The sequence below is a fragment of the Lethenteron reissneri genome, chromosome 31, assembly GCF_015708825.2.
Source record: "Lethenteron reissneri isolate LAM-NWPU_2019-01 chromosome 31, ASM1570882v1, whole genome shotgun sequence".
NCBI lineage: Eukaryota > Metazoa > Chordata > Hyperoartia > Petromyzontiformes > Petromyzontidae > Lethenteron > Lethenteron reissneri.
In genome coordinates this window covers 9302530-9315486 of record NC_083809.1, presented here as the reverse complement: position 1 = coordinate 9315486, position 12957 = coordinate 9302530, and positions in this window count along the sequence as shown.

Below are 12957 nucleotides of genomic sequence, written 5' to 3'. Positions count from 1 at the left end.
TAAGGGGAGGGGCGTTAAGGGGAGGGGGGTTAAGGGGAGGGGGGGCAAGGGGAGGGGGTGTAAGGGGAGGAGGGGGGTAAGGAGAGGGGGGGGGCAAGGGGAGGGGAGGTAAGGGGAGGGGGGGTTAAAGGGAGGGGGGGTAAGGGGAGGGGAGGTAAGGGGAGGGGGGACAAGGGGAGGGGCGTTAAGGGGAGGAGGGGTAAGGGGAGGGGGGTTAAGGGGAGGGGGGTTAAGGGGAGGGGGTTAAGGGGAGGGGGTTAAGGGGAGGGGGGTAAAGGGAGGGGGGTAAGGGGAGGGGGTTTAGGGGAGGGGGGTTAAGGGGAGGGGCGTTAAGGGGAGGGGGGTTAAGGGGAGGGGCGTTAAGGGGAGGGGGGTTAAGGGGAGGGGGTTAAGGGGAGGGGGGTTAAGGGGAGGGGGTTAAGGGGAGGGGGGTTAAGGGGAGGGGCGTTAAGGGGAGGGGAGTTAAGGGGAGGGGGGTTAAGGGGAGGGGTTAAGGGAGGGGGGTTAAGGGGAGGGGGGTAAGGGGAGGGGAGTTAAGGGGAGGGGGGGTTAAGGGGAGGGGGTTAAGGGGAGGGGGGTTAAGGGGAGGGGGGTAAGGGGATGGAGAGTTAAGGGGGGTTAACGGAAGGTGGGGGTTTAAGGGAAGGGGGAGTTAAGGGGGGTTAAGGGGAGGGGTGTTAAAGGAGAGGAGGGTTGAGGGGAGGGGGGACGAAGAGGAGGGGGGGGGGAGCTAAAGGGCGAGGGAGGAGGGGAAAGGGGCTAAGGGGAGGGGCGAACGGAGGTGGGGCTAAGAATCGCCTAATCGATTTCTATGAGGAAAGGCCATTGGCCGAAACGTCGTCTGTTATATTTCTTCTAAGGCCACACAAGGTGTTGTTATTGACGAATGCGATGACAGGCCCACGTAGAGGCTCACACGTGTGCAGTTAAAAATGGCTATTGCCTGAAACGTCGCCTAACCGATTACTATCGATTATTGAACACGCCCACTAATCGATTGCTCTCGGGAACTGTGTGTGTGCGCGTGTGCACCTAGCCTGGCACACGCGCCGCGTGGTGAAGACCCGAGTTCGATTCGCAGCTCACGGTCAACATCGGTGGCGAATATCTGAACCGGACTTGTTCCCTGCGCGAGGTCGACTTAGCCATAAATGAGAAGCATCGCCACTGGGGAGACAAAGGCGGCCTTCAACGATGCTCGCTAACATCACTTGCCCCCGACAGGCTATACGGGGGATCTTTGCTTTGTCTTTAAAGTATATAAAGGTGACGTTTCGGCCAATGACCCTTCCTCAGCCATAGCACATTTATTTTTTTTTTGTTTTTATTACGGCACGGGCAAAAAAAATCATTGGGCAATAAATGACTAACTTTATATGGGGACCTGGTTACTCCGTATTCGGGCAGTCCTCGGATTACGAATACAATTTGTTCGTAAGTCGAAACACAGTAATGCACCGTATTGAAATGTCCATAGGTCAGTGTTATGAAATGTGTTCCGGTTCAACGACAATGAAAGTATTGTTGAACTCATAATCAAGAAGAAATGTTGTACATTTCCATGTAACACTGTAAAAAATACTGCATTGTAAATAAAACATAAAATAAACTCATGGAAAATAAAACTTTTATTTTCACGAACCTTGAGTCATGGTGTGAGCTTACAGTCGGAAGTGAGGCAATGAGTCAACACAATTGCACACACGCACGGGGCACAAAGACACACACAGACACACACACAAAGACACACACAAAGACACACACACACGGGCACAAAGACACACAAAGACACACACACACGGGGCACAAAGACACACACACAAAGACACACACACGGGGCACAAAGACACACACAAATACACACACACACACGGGGCACAAAGACACACACACAGACACACACACATACACACACAGACACGGGGCACAAAGACAAAGACACACACACACGGGCACCAACACACACACAAAGACACACACACACGGGGCACAAAGACAAAGACACACACACACACGGGGCACAAAGACAACGACACACACACACGGGCACAAAAACACACACAAAGACACACAAATACACACACACACGGGGCACAAAGACAACGACACACACACACGGGCACAAAAACACACACAAAGACACACAAATACACACACACACGGGGCACAAAGACAACGACACACACACGGGCACAAAAACACACAAAGACACACACACACACGGGGCACAAAGACAAAGACACACACACACGGGCACAAAGACACACACAAATACGCACATAAACACACACACACAAAGACACACATAAATACACACAACGACACGAACAAAGACACACACACACGGGGCACAAAGGCACCCACAAAGACACACACAAAGACACACACACGGGCACAAACACACACAAAGACACACAAAGACGCACATAAACACACACACACAACGACACACACAAAGACACACACACACACCGGGCACAAAGACAAAGATACACACAGAGACACACACGGGGCACAAAGACAAAGACACACAAAGACACACACACACACACGGGGCACAAAGCACACACAAAGACACACACAAAGACACACACAGACGGGCACAAACACACACAAAGACACACAAAGACACACACAAAGACGCACATAAACACACACACACAAAGACACACAAATACACACAACGACACACACAAAGACACACACGGGCACAAACACACACACAAAGACACACAAAGACACACAAAGACACACACACACGGGCACATAGACACACACACAAAGACACACACACACACACGGGGCACAAAGACACACACAAAGACACACGCAAAGACACACACACACGGGCACAAACACACACACAAAGACACACACACACACGGGGCACAAAGACAAAGACACACACACACGGGCACAAAGACACACACAAAGACACACAAAGACACACACACACGGGGCACAAACACACACACACACAAGACACACAAAGACACACACAAATACGCACATAAACACACACACACAAAGACACACACACACGGGGCACAAAGACACACACACAAAGACACACACACACGGGGCACAAAGACACACAAAGACACACACAAAGACACACACAAAGACACACACACGGGCACAAACACACACACAAAGACACACAAAGACACACACAAAGACGCACACAAAGACACACACACAAGTACACACACAAATACACAAAGACACACACACGTGGCACAAAGGCACACACAAAGACACACAAAGACACACACGGAGCACAAAGACATACACAAAGACACACAAAAACACACACACACGGAGCACAAAGACACACACGATGACACACACACGAGGCACAAAGACACACACAAAGACACACACACAATAACACACACAATGATACACACACACGAGGCACGCATCCCAACGATCCCCCGTATAGCCTTAAAAGGATGTTGGGGCAAGTGCTGTTAGCAAGCAGCGCCTATGAAGAAAGCCGGCACGGCACACGAGGGGGTGGGTGGCCAGCGCCCACGCCCGGCTGCCTTTGTCTCCCCAGTGGCGATTTTTACACAAAACACCAGGGACTCATTTGAGGCTGAGTCCACCTAGGGGAGGCCCAGGTCCCATTAAGATAATCGTCACCGGTGTTGATCGTGAGTGGGAATTTAACTTTGGTGGCCAGGTTGATAACACGGTGAGCTAATCGTTGCACCCCCCACCCACGCACACAAAGACACCCGTATAGCCTTCACGGACTATAGGAGCAAAAGGCCGGTACGGCACACGAGGGGGTAGGTGGCCAACACCACGCCCGGCCGCCTTTGTCTCCCTAGTAGTGATGTTTACACACCACAACAGGCACTGGTGTTGACCGTGAACAAGATTCGAACTCGGAACGCCGCTTTCGTAGCGCAGCGTGCTAACCACTATGCCACCGCTCCCCACATTTCTGTATTTTATACTGGTAAGAACCTCCTGGTTACACCAGCCCACAGGGGATTATTGTGTCCGTCCGTCCGTCGTGCAGGGAGAGGCTGGGTGGGGAGGGTGGGGCTAGGTGGGGAGGGGAGGGTGGTGAGGGTGGGGCTGGGTGGGGAGGGGAGGGTGGAGCTGGGTGGGGAGAGGCTGGGTGGGTGGGGAGGGTGGGGAGTGGCTGGGTGGGGAGTGGCTGGGTGGGGAGGAGCCGGGTGGGGACGGTGGGAGGGGTGGGGCTGGGTGGGGAGGGGCTGGTCACCCCGTGGTGCCCTTATAAAACTCAACGTTTAACCTACTCACGCCGGCTTGTGCCCGCCCTCACAGTCAGCCATATTTGCGAAATACACCACGCCGCCGTTGACCCTGGCCATTGACCGAGCTAGATCTGACTCGGATGTTTTGTTTTTCCAAACATCTGGCTAGTTTATCAGTTACTCCCGCAATGTACGGTATTTTAATCGTTTTAATTACTGGGGTAGTTTCAATGCGCTTGTTATTTGATTCGGTTTTGGTATTCAATGCCCTGTTGATTTGTGCATCATTGTAACCGTTCATTTGCAGCGCTTCTTTAACATGTTTACAATTTCACTTCTCAGACTGTCACCATCTGACACTTTCTTAGCTCGATGAATGAGCGTCTTGATAAGGAGCAGATTTCTGTGCGGGGTGATGGTGTGACTCTTCATTCAGATAGGCGTCAGTATGCGTTTTCTTTCGGTAAACACTGTGTGTGTTATTTTACCATCGCGTGTACAGAGTATGATCATAGAGACCAGTGTTTTTTCAGTTTCAGTTTATTTGGTATTGCCCTGTGAACCATTCGGCTCTTGAATCGGGTGCAACCGCAACAAAACAAAAAACAAAAACATGAACAAGAAAACATCTTAAAGTGACTATGCGCAAACAAAAAAATCCAGGAAAAAACTGCAAAGTCTTCCAGAAGAAGCACCGTACACCAACGCTGTGTGCAAAAATCCCAGTGGGATGCAAGTCAAACAACAATAACAACCACAAGGCAACTTAGATTAAAGCCATCAGTCTAACTCCGTACTACAACAAACAAAACATGGCCAATCCAAAAAACTTTTCAAAATCACCAAAATAAAGCCATAAGCAATGTAACAGTGATAATAGGAACTGTGACCGAATGTTCACAATAAACGACGTGAACAACATGTACCACCAATCCAGACCCGTTATCTGAAACGTCGCGTATGGGCGGCACCGCGGGGGTGGGGGGACTTGGAGCAGGAAGAGAAGTGGGGGGGGGGGGGGGTGCGGGAGTTCCCGGCGAAGGTCATCATCATGATGTCATGAAGACGGACCGTTATCCGAAACGTCGCGCTATGATATATTACTTTACTTTAAAGCCACGCACGAGTGTTGTTATTGACTGAAACCGTTGAGTTGATAAATGTTTTAGCGGCAACGGAGGTAAGTACAGTGACAGCGCATTTAACACGAAATCATCACATCTGCCCTTCCACATAAAACATCTAAAAGTATTCATCTTCTTGGTTATTTCGGTAAAGTCACGTAGAATGGAAATAATAAAATAATAAAAATAAACATAATAAAATAATTCTCACGACGTTTCGGCCACAACGCAAGTAGCCGTGCTCAGGTGGAGAACAGGTCTGTCGAGGAGACATTCAGACTCTGTCTTCTCGACAGACCTGTTCTCCACCTGAGGACGGCTACTTGCGTTGTGGCCGAAACGTCGTGAGAATTATTTAATTGTTTTATTTTTATTATTTTATTATTTCCATTCTACGTGACTTTACCGAGAGAACAAAGAAAATGAATCCCTGCAGTCACGAAAGCTTTAAATCGAAATCTAAAGGTATCTTTCGTGCTCCTCATATCAGCCACACGGCCTTCGATCGGTTCGACACGACCAAAACTCTGCACCGGGTTCGACATCTAGCGTCTCATTAGCAGAGTCGGGCTACTCGCTTGAAGCAATGCTGGTGTACTGCCGGATGTTTCCTGGCAGAGACCGGCTTGGTGGCACACAACCCGAGAAGGCAACGAAACGACTCCCACGAAGTCACGTTGACTACAATAAAAAAAACAGCGTCCGTTGCATTGAATAATAGAATCATACATTTTAAACTGGTAATTGCAGGATCATAATACCGTAGAGAGTGGCGCAACGACATATTTCAATGTGGGCTATGCAAGATATGACCGTGGGACCCCCCCCTATGCAAGATATGACCGTGGGCCCCCCTTCTTTCTCCGGTGATTCACTTTTATTCGTTTGGGTTTGAAAGGAAGACAGTGTCACAGTGACAGTTTTCGTAAAAAATATTTAAAAGGTACAATACTTTGCAATTGATTTATCATCCATCGGTCGAGGATTTTCAGACGCGTCAACCGGGCTTAGTACATAGTAGACCGCAGCAAAATTTGTAATGGTTAAGTAAAATCTGAACATGTTTGAATCGTTTCCTGTTGATGCGGGGCCCCCTTGTGGCCAACTGGCCCCTACGCGTCGCATAACGCTGCCACTTTAAGTTGCGCCCCTGACCGTAGATAACAAACTACAACCGATTGCTTAAAAAAAAGACAGACGTGGTCGGTCGTGGCATCTGAAATTAAAATTAAATTATCATGGCAGGAAGACAACTTGAAATCAGCTGGTCCACAGCTGGTTGTCTCTCTTTCCTGGCTCCCTTCTGCCCGGAAAGCGGTCACATTTGCTCACGTCTATGTCGATGGCGACCTCCCCAGACAAGATAGACCACCCAATGTACGTATGATGAACGTCTTTACCACCGTACGTAGCCAACCGTGCTAATCGGTGGTGCGGGGGAACGACAACAAACTAAACGCAGAAAGCAGTTCTAAAGAAATGAGTTTTCAATACATATGATTTGAAAGTGCCATAGCTCCAGCGGACTTCCTAATGTCGGAAGGGAGAGCGTTCCAGACGGCCACAGAAGCGCATCTGAAAGCGCGCGATGCAGTGACCGTGTTTGTTCGATGAAAAGCCGCTGCGGCGAGGATGAGCGGAGTGCGCGTGATGGTTGATGTTCCTTGACGAGATCAGCGAGGCATTGTGGTGCATTTGTGACGAGCAATCTGTGTGCAATGAGTTGCGACCTCCTAATGTATTCGTTCAGCAATTTCAAGTTCAAGTTCATTTATTTGGTATAGCCCTGTGAGCCATTCGGCTCTTGAATCGGGTGCAACCGCAACAAACAAAAAACAAAAACATGAACAAGAAAACATCTTAAAGTGGCTATGTGACTATGTGCAAACTGAAAATCCAGGGAAAAAAACAGCAAAAAATTCCAGAAAAAAGAACCGTACACCAACGCTGTGTGCAAAAATCCCAATGAGATGCAAGTCAAACAACAACCACAAGACAATAATACTCTTAGGTTTTTTCGGTAAAGTCACGTAGGTAAAAAAAATAATATAAATAATAGTATTATTTATTTTTTTTTACCTACGTGACTTTACCAAAAAACTAAGAGTATGAATCCTTGCAGACACGAAAGCTTCAAATCTAGAACCACAAGACAACTTAGATTAAGGCCATCAGTCTAACTCCGTACTACAACAAACAAACATAAGCAAGCAACCACTGATGGGGTTGGTTTTCGTTGTTGTTGTTGCGATAACGCACCAACGAGCCCGAGTTGCTCTCTCTGGACGCGCACGTGTCTGTTGCGTGGCTTTATAAAAAAAAAAGAATAAGTAATATTTAAAAAAAATTTTTTTAACACGCTTTTATGATATGTACGCGTAATAGAAGAACTCCACGACTCCAGGAAGTGGCCCCGAAGCTTGCCATAACTTGAGGGACCATGGCCAATTACAGCCAACGTCAGTTGACCGTGGACAATTAGACCCAAGCCGAAACATAACATAAAAAAGAATGTTTAAAAATATTTGTATTTTATTTTTTATGATAGAATATAGTATTGTCATCAGTATGACATAAGTATACCAAGTTTGCAGTCGAAACCAACGACAACAGACAAGAGTGAATTTCGATTTAAAGCTTTCGTGACTGCAGGGATTCATCTTCTTGGTTCTTTCGGTAAAGTCACGTAGAAGGGAAATAATAAAATAAAAAAAATAAAACATAAAATAATTCTCACGACGTTTCGGCCACAACGCAAGCAGCGTCAGACGCTGTCTCCCCGACAGACCTGATCTTCACCTGAGGACGGCTGCTTCCGTTGTGGCCGAAACGTCGTGAGAATTATTTTATGATGTTTTATTTTTATTATTTTATCATTTCCCTTCTACGTGACTTTACCGAAAGAACCAAGAAGACAAGAGTGAGTTAAATAAAAGCGTCTAATAACCACACGCGGTCGGTGGGTAAAAGGGGAGTTACAGCGCCTCCTAACGGCCTCGCACCATCCAAGGCAGTCAGGGGGCGAAACAGGTATCGGATGATCCCAGTAGCAAAAGTATCTACATATGGCTACAGGCCCCGCACTTTCAAGGGCCCCGCGCTAAATGCTTTGAAGCTATCAATTCCCGTTCAGTGATTCTCCACTTGTTCATAATAAACGTTTTTGGGTTAGATCGCGTTATTTCTAAATGTGTCATAACCCTCCACCACCCGACACGGCCAATCAGTAAAAAAGTGTCACGTTGACAAAAAACAAATAGTTCACGACTTTAGCCCACCGGTGTGTTGAAGAGTGAATCCACAACATTTACAGTTTTTGAGTAGTACGACGTTTCGCTGGTAATTACATCCAGCATCACCTGCCCCCCACCGGTTACCACCGTGCCCCGCGTGAGATCCCCCACACCCCCACGAGGGGGCACTGTGAGACCCCCACCCATCTCGATTCTCTCGCCCCCACCCCACTCCACCCACCGCGATTACATTTATTATGATTCTACATCACGATTCGATTCTAGGTTCGTGTTGCCAACTGTCCGCGTTTGACACTGAACAGTCCAGCGCAATTTCCATCGCAGTATTCGCGTGGCAACAGGAATTGATTTACTCTTTGGTTCTTTCGGTGAAGTCACGTAGAAAGAAAATAAATTAAATTAATTATTGTATTTTTCTGCAGTCACGAAAGCTTCAAATCAAGTAGGAATTGATTTGTCCCAAGCAAAATGACTGTATCAAATTTTGCTGTGACGGTGCCACCTGAAGACGGAAGCTTGTGTTGCCTCCGAAAACGTCGTGATTTAGTTTATTTTAATTTATTTTTTCACCTACGTGACTTTACCGAAAAAAACCAAAGAGTATGGACCCTTGCAGTCACTGAAAACTTCAAATCTAGAACAACTCAACACGTTCAGTCAATATCAGCACTGCGTGTGCGGCCTTTAAAGGAGGAACAAAACATACAATAGGCGATGATTCGGGCAATGGTCAGTCTTCTCAGCGCGTAGATGGAGAGTCCAGACAGACCGAAGGATGATGTCATGGGTTGGAGGTTGCCCGTGTCTATACCGTGGGGCCTGGTGATGACAATCAGTAAACTTCTCTTCTGATGAACCAGTTTTTTTAACTTAAAATAGTTACACTAATACTGTTGTGGCTATTGAGTGACTGACAACCCCTTCGATGATCACAAATGTAACCGCTACTAAATAATAAACTCATTTGTATTCAGAGTAAAAAAAACATCACGTGTTGCTGGTACATTGCATTGTGAGAAGGTTTGTCCATGTGTGAACAACCAAGGAACAACCAACCAACAGTGAATTCCTCTGGACTGACATTCCTCTGGTAGTGCATGCCCCTTGCAGGGCCTTCTCCTGGCAGGGCCTTCGCTTGGCAGTGCATTCCCATTCCCCTAGCAGGGCCTTACCCTGCTAATGCATTTCCCTGGTAGGGCCTTACCCTGGTAATGTATTCCCCTGGCAGGGCCTTACCCTGGCAGGGCCTTAGCCTGGCAGGGCCTTCTCTTGGTCGTGCATTCCCATTCCCCTGGCAGTCTCCTGGTAATGTATTCCCCTGACAGGGCCTTCTCCTGGCAGGGCCTTCTCTTGACAATGCATTCCCCTAGCAGTGCCTTACCCTGCTAATGCATTCCTCTAGCAAGTTCCCCACGCGAAGGGAATGTGGCAACATCTGTGTGTGGATCCACCAGCCCTCGCTGCTGCCTCCACAGCGTGACACTACAGGCAGCCACGTGGCCACGTGCGGCGCAGCCGTTGCCACCGCCCGGATGCCCTCAGCGGGAAGGTGTTAACAATGAGACAACATCCGTCCATGTATCCTGCACGGTGTCCATGCCACAGCCTGCTCCCCCTTTGGGGGACGCGAACTGCGTGCCGCCTACAAACTGTGGAACTTCACTGACCCTGGGAGAGGCGGGGGGAGGTGAATCGTTGGATGCCTGCGACAGCCACCTTTAGACCAACCCTACCCTCAACCCTACCCGACCAGACGCTATAGTACCCATTGTACCACTCACTTCCGAGTAGCACATTGGGCTACGTACGGTGAGGACGAATTTTAACAAACATGCTCTACCCCTATCCCCTCATCCCAGCCAGGGCCGGATCATGGTCCCGTTAGGCCCTTGAGCACATGATTTCTGGAGCCCCTCCCCCCCCCCCACTTTCCTATATTGGTGTCTTTCTTGCCTTCCTTGTCGCAACATCATCCACTAGATCGTCAAAATCAAGCTGTCTGACAAGGTCTGACTCTATTGACATAAGTGACAATGAGCTGAGATGTGTTTGGCACATGCTACTCCACAGCTCATTTTTTATTTTGCCTTAAAAGGAAAATGTCCGCTCACCCTGGCAGTTTGTCACTGGCAAAGTTAAAAAAATCCGAAGTGCTACGAAAACATTGGGGAACACTGACTGCAGATTAAGTGCCTGCAACGTCTGAAGCAATTTAATTGGGCACTTTTCACCCTCAGAGTCAGACATGAAAGACTTGAATTGGATGAGTTCGTTGACAAAGTTCATGTCCAGGTCTGATGGATATGCAGAGGAGAGTGCATTTACCTTTACCACTATGACATCACCGTTAGACACCTGATCTGACATAAACAGAACTACAAAGAGACTGATCAAACGCTTGTAAGCGTCCAAGCGATGTTCAAGGCATGCACTAGCTTATCAATGACCACATAAAATGTTTCTATTTTAAACTTCTCCCTCCCCTCAAGTGTCACACCTAGCTCTGAGCTCTCATCTGCAAATGTTTAGCATTTCCTCTTTCGCTGAAGATCGTGCTTATATGACTGAGAGACACCTGCCACATTTAAGGCTGCCCTTTCAAAAGCCTCTAACTGTCATCTTATTGGTTATTTCGGTAAAGTCACGTATACGGGAGGTAATAAAATAATAAAAATAAAACATAATAAAATAATTCTCACGACGTTTCGGCCACAACGCAAGCAGCCGTCCTCAGGTGAAGACCAGGTCTGTTGGGAAGACAGCGTCCGAATGAAACACCACCACGCTTGGAGCGTATATATATGCGTATATATACGCTCCAAGCGTGGTTTTATTTTTATTATTTTATTACCTCCCTTCTACGTGACTTTACCGAAAGAACCAAGAAGATGAATCCCTGCAGTCACGAAAGCTTTAAATCGAAATTTAGCCTCTAACTGGTCTCGCTGTCCCACCACAAAATCCCTCAATAAAGGCAAAGGCTGTGCTGCTACAGAGATTTCAATGTCACTTCCTGTAGGTGCATGCTTGTAGCTTGGAACCGGTCAAGTATGACGTCCCAGAAATGTGCCATGAACACCATGTCTCAGGTGTCCAAGTTAGCACATAATCCAGCAGCCTCAATTCGAGTATTTCTTTTCTCGTTATCATCATTGCACATACCACCGAAGGCCTCTCTAATGTGGGTGTAATTTCTCCACAGTGCCTTGGTTGACTCTGCCTGAGCACTCCACCGAGTACTGGACAGCGATTTTAATGCCAGTCTGACATCTGTCTTCCGAAAGACCTTCCCCCATCTGTGTGTGGATGAAGAGCAAAATGTCTACAGTGTCTGCAACATGTAAAAAAAAAACTCGTCAGCCTCTGGGCTACTGCCATCTAAGGTGTTACCACCAACTAAGTGAAGTGAATGCGCTGCGCAAGGCACATATTCTGTCAGAGGGGTTTTTGTTTCAGGTGGGCCTGTAGCCCATTGTATTTTCCTGACATGTTGCTTGCATTGTGATATGACTGACCTCTACAGTTTGAGAGGTCCAACCCAAGGCCCTCCACCATCACAGTCACACAGTCTGCTAAACTTTTACCAGTGTGGCTCTCAATTGGCTCAAGGCCCAGGAATCGCTCCACCACGTTCCCGCTGCTGTTAACAAACCGGAAGATGAACGTCAATTGGTCCACGTGTGACAGGTCTGGGGTGGAGTCAACAATTATTCAAAAATATTTGGCATCCCGAATCTTATCTGCAATTGTTTGGCGAGTTTTCTGACCCATTAGCTCAATGAGTTCTTCACATATTGTCGATGCCTCTTCCTTTTCCGCCAAACTTTTTAATATTTTCAGCTAAGAATGGGTAAAATTGTGATAGCAATTCTAGGATACCAAGGAAATTACCGTTATTGGTTGACCCAAACCGTTCATCATCTCCCCTAAACGCAAGTCCTCTTTCACCCAAGAACTTGATCACTGCTTCAACTCTTTCCAAAATGTCCCTCCAGTATTTACGTTCCCCATCAAGTTGCTGCGTGAGATCTGCATCTATAGCACTGTCCCTTTGTCCGCTGGTGCAAGACAAGCATGCATGGTCTGTGTTCTGCGCTCTTTTCGTGTTCCCCTATTCTTTCAGAGTGCTTCCAGTCACTAAACTCCCGACTAAAGCCACCGAGCTTTCTGGAGAACAGTTTCCATGCAAAACAGTGCACACACAACCTGTTGAGGGTGAGTACAGTAGCCACTGTCTAGAAACCTTCTGCCCATTTGGCAATATACAGTTTAGAAGTTCATCGTTGAAACTTCTAGTCTTTCCACCAAGCGCTCTATCTCGGACTGAAGCTGATTATTTTTCAC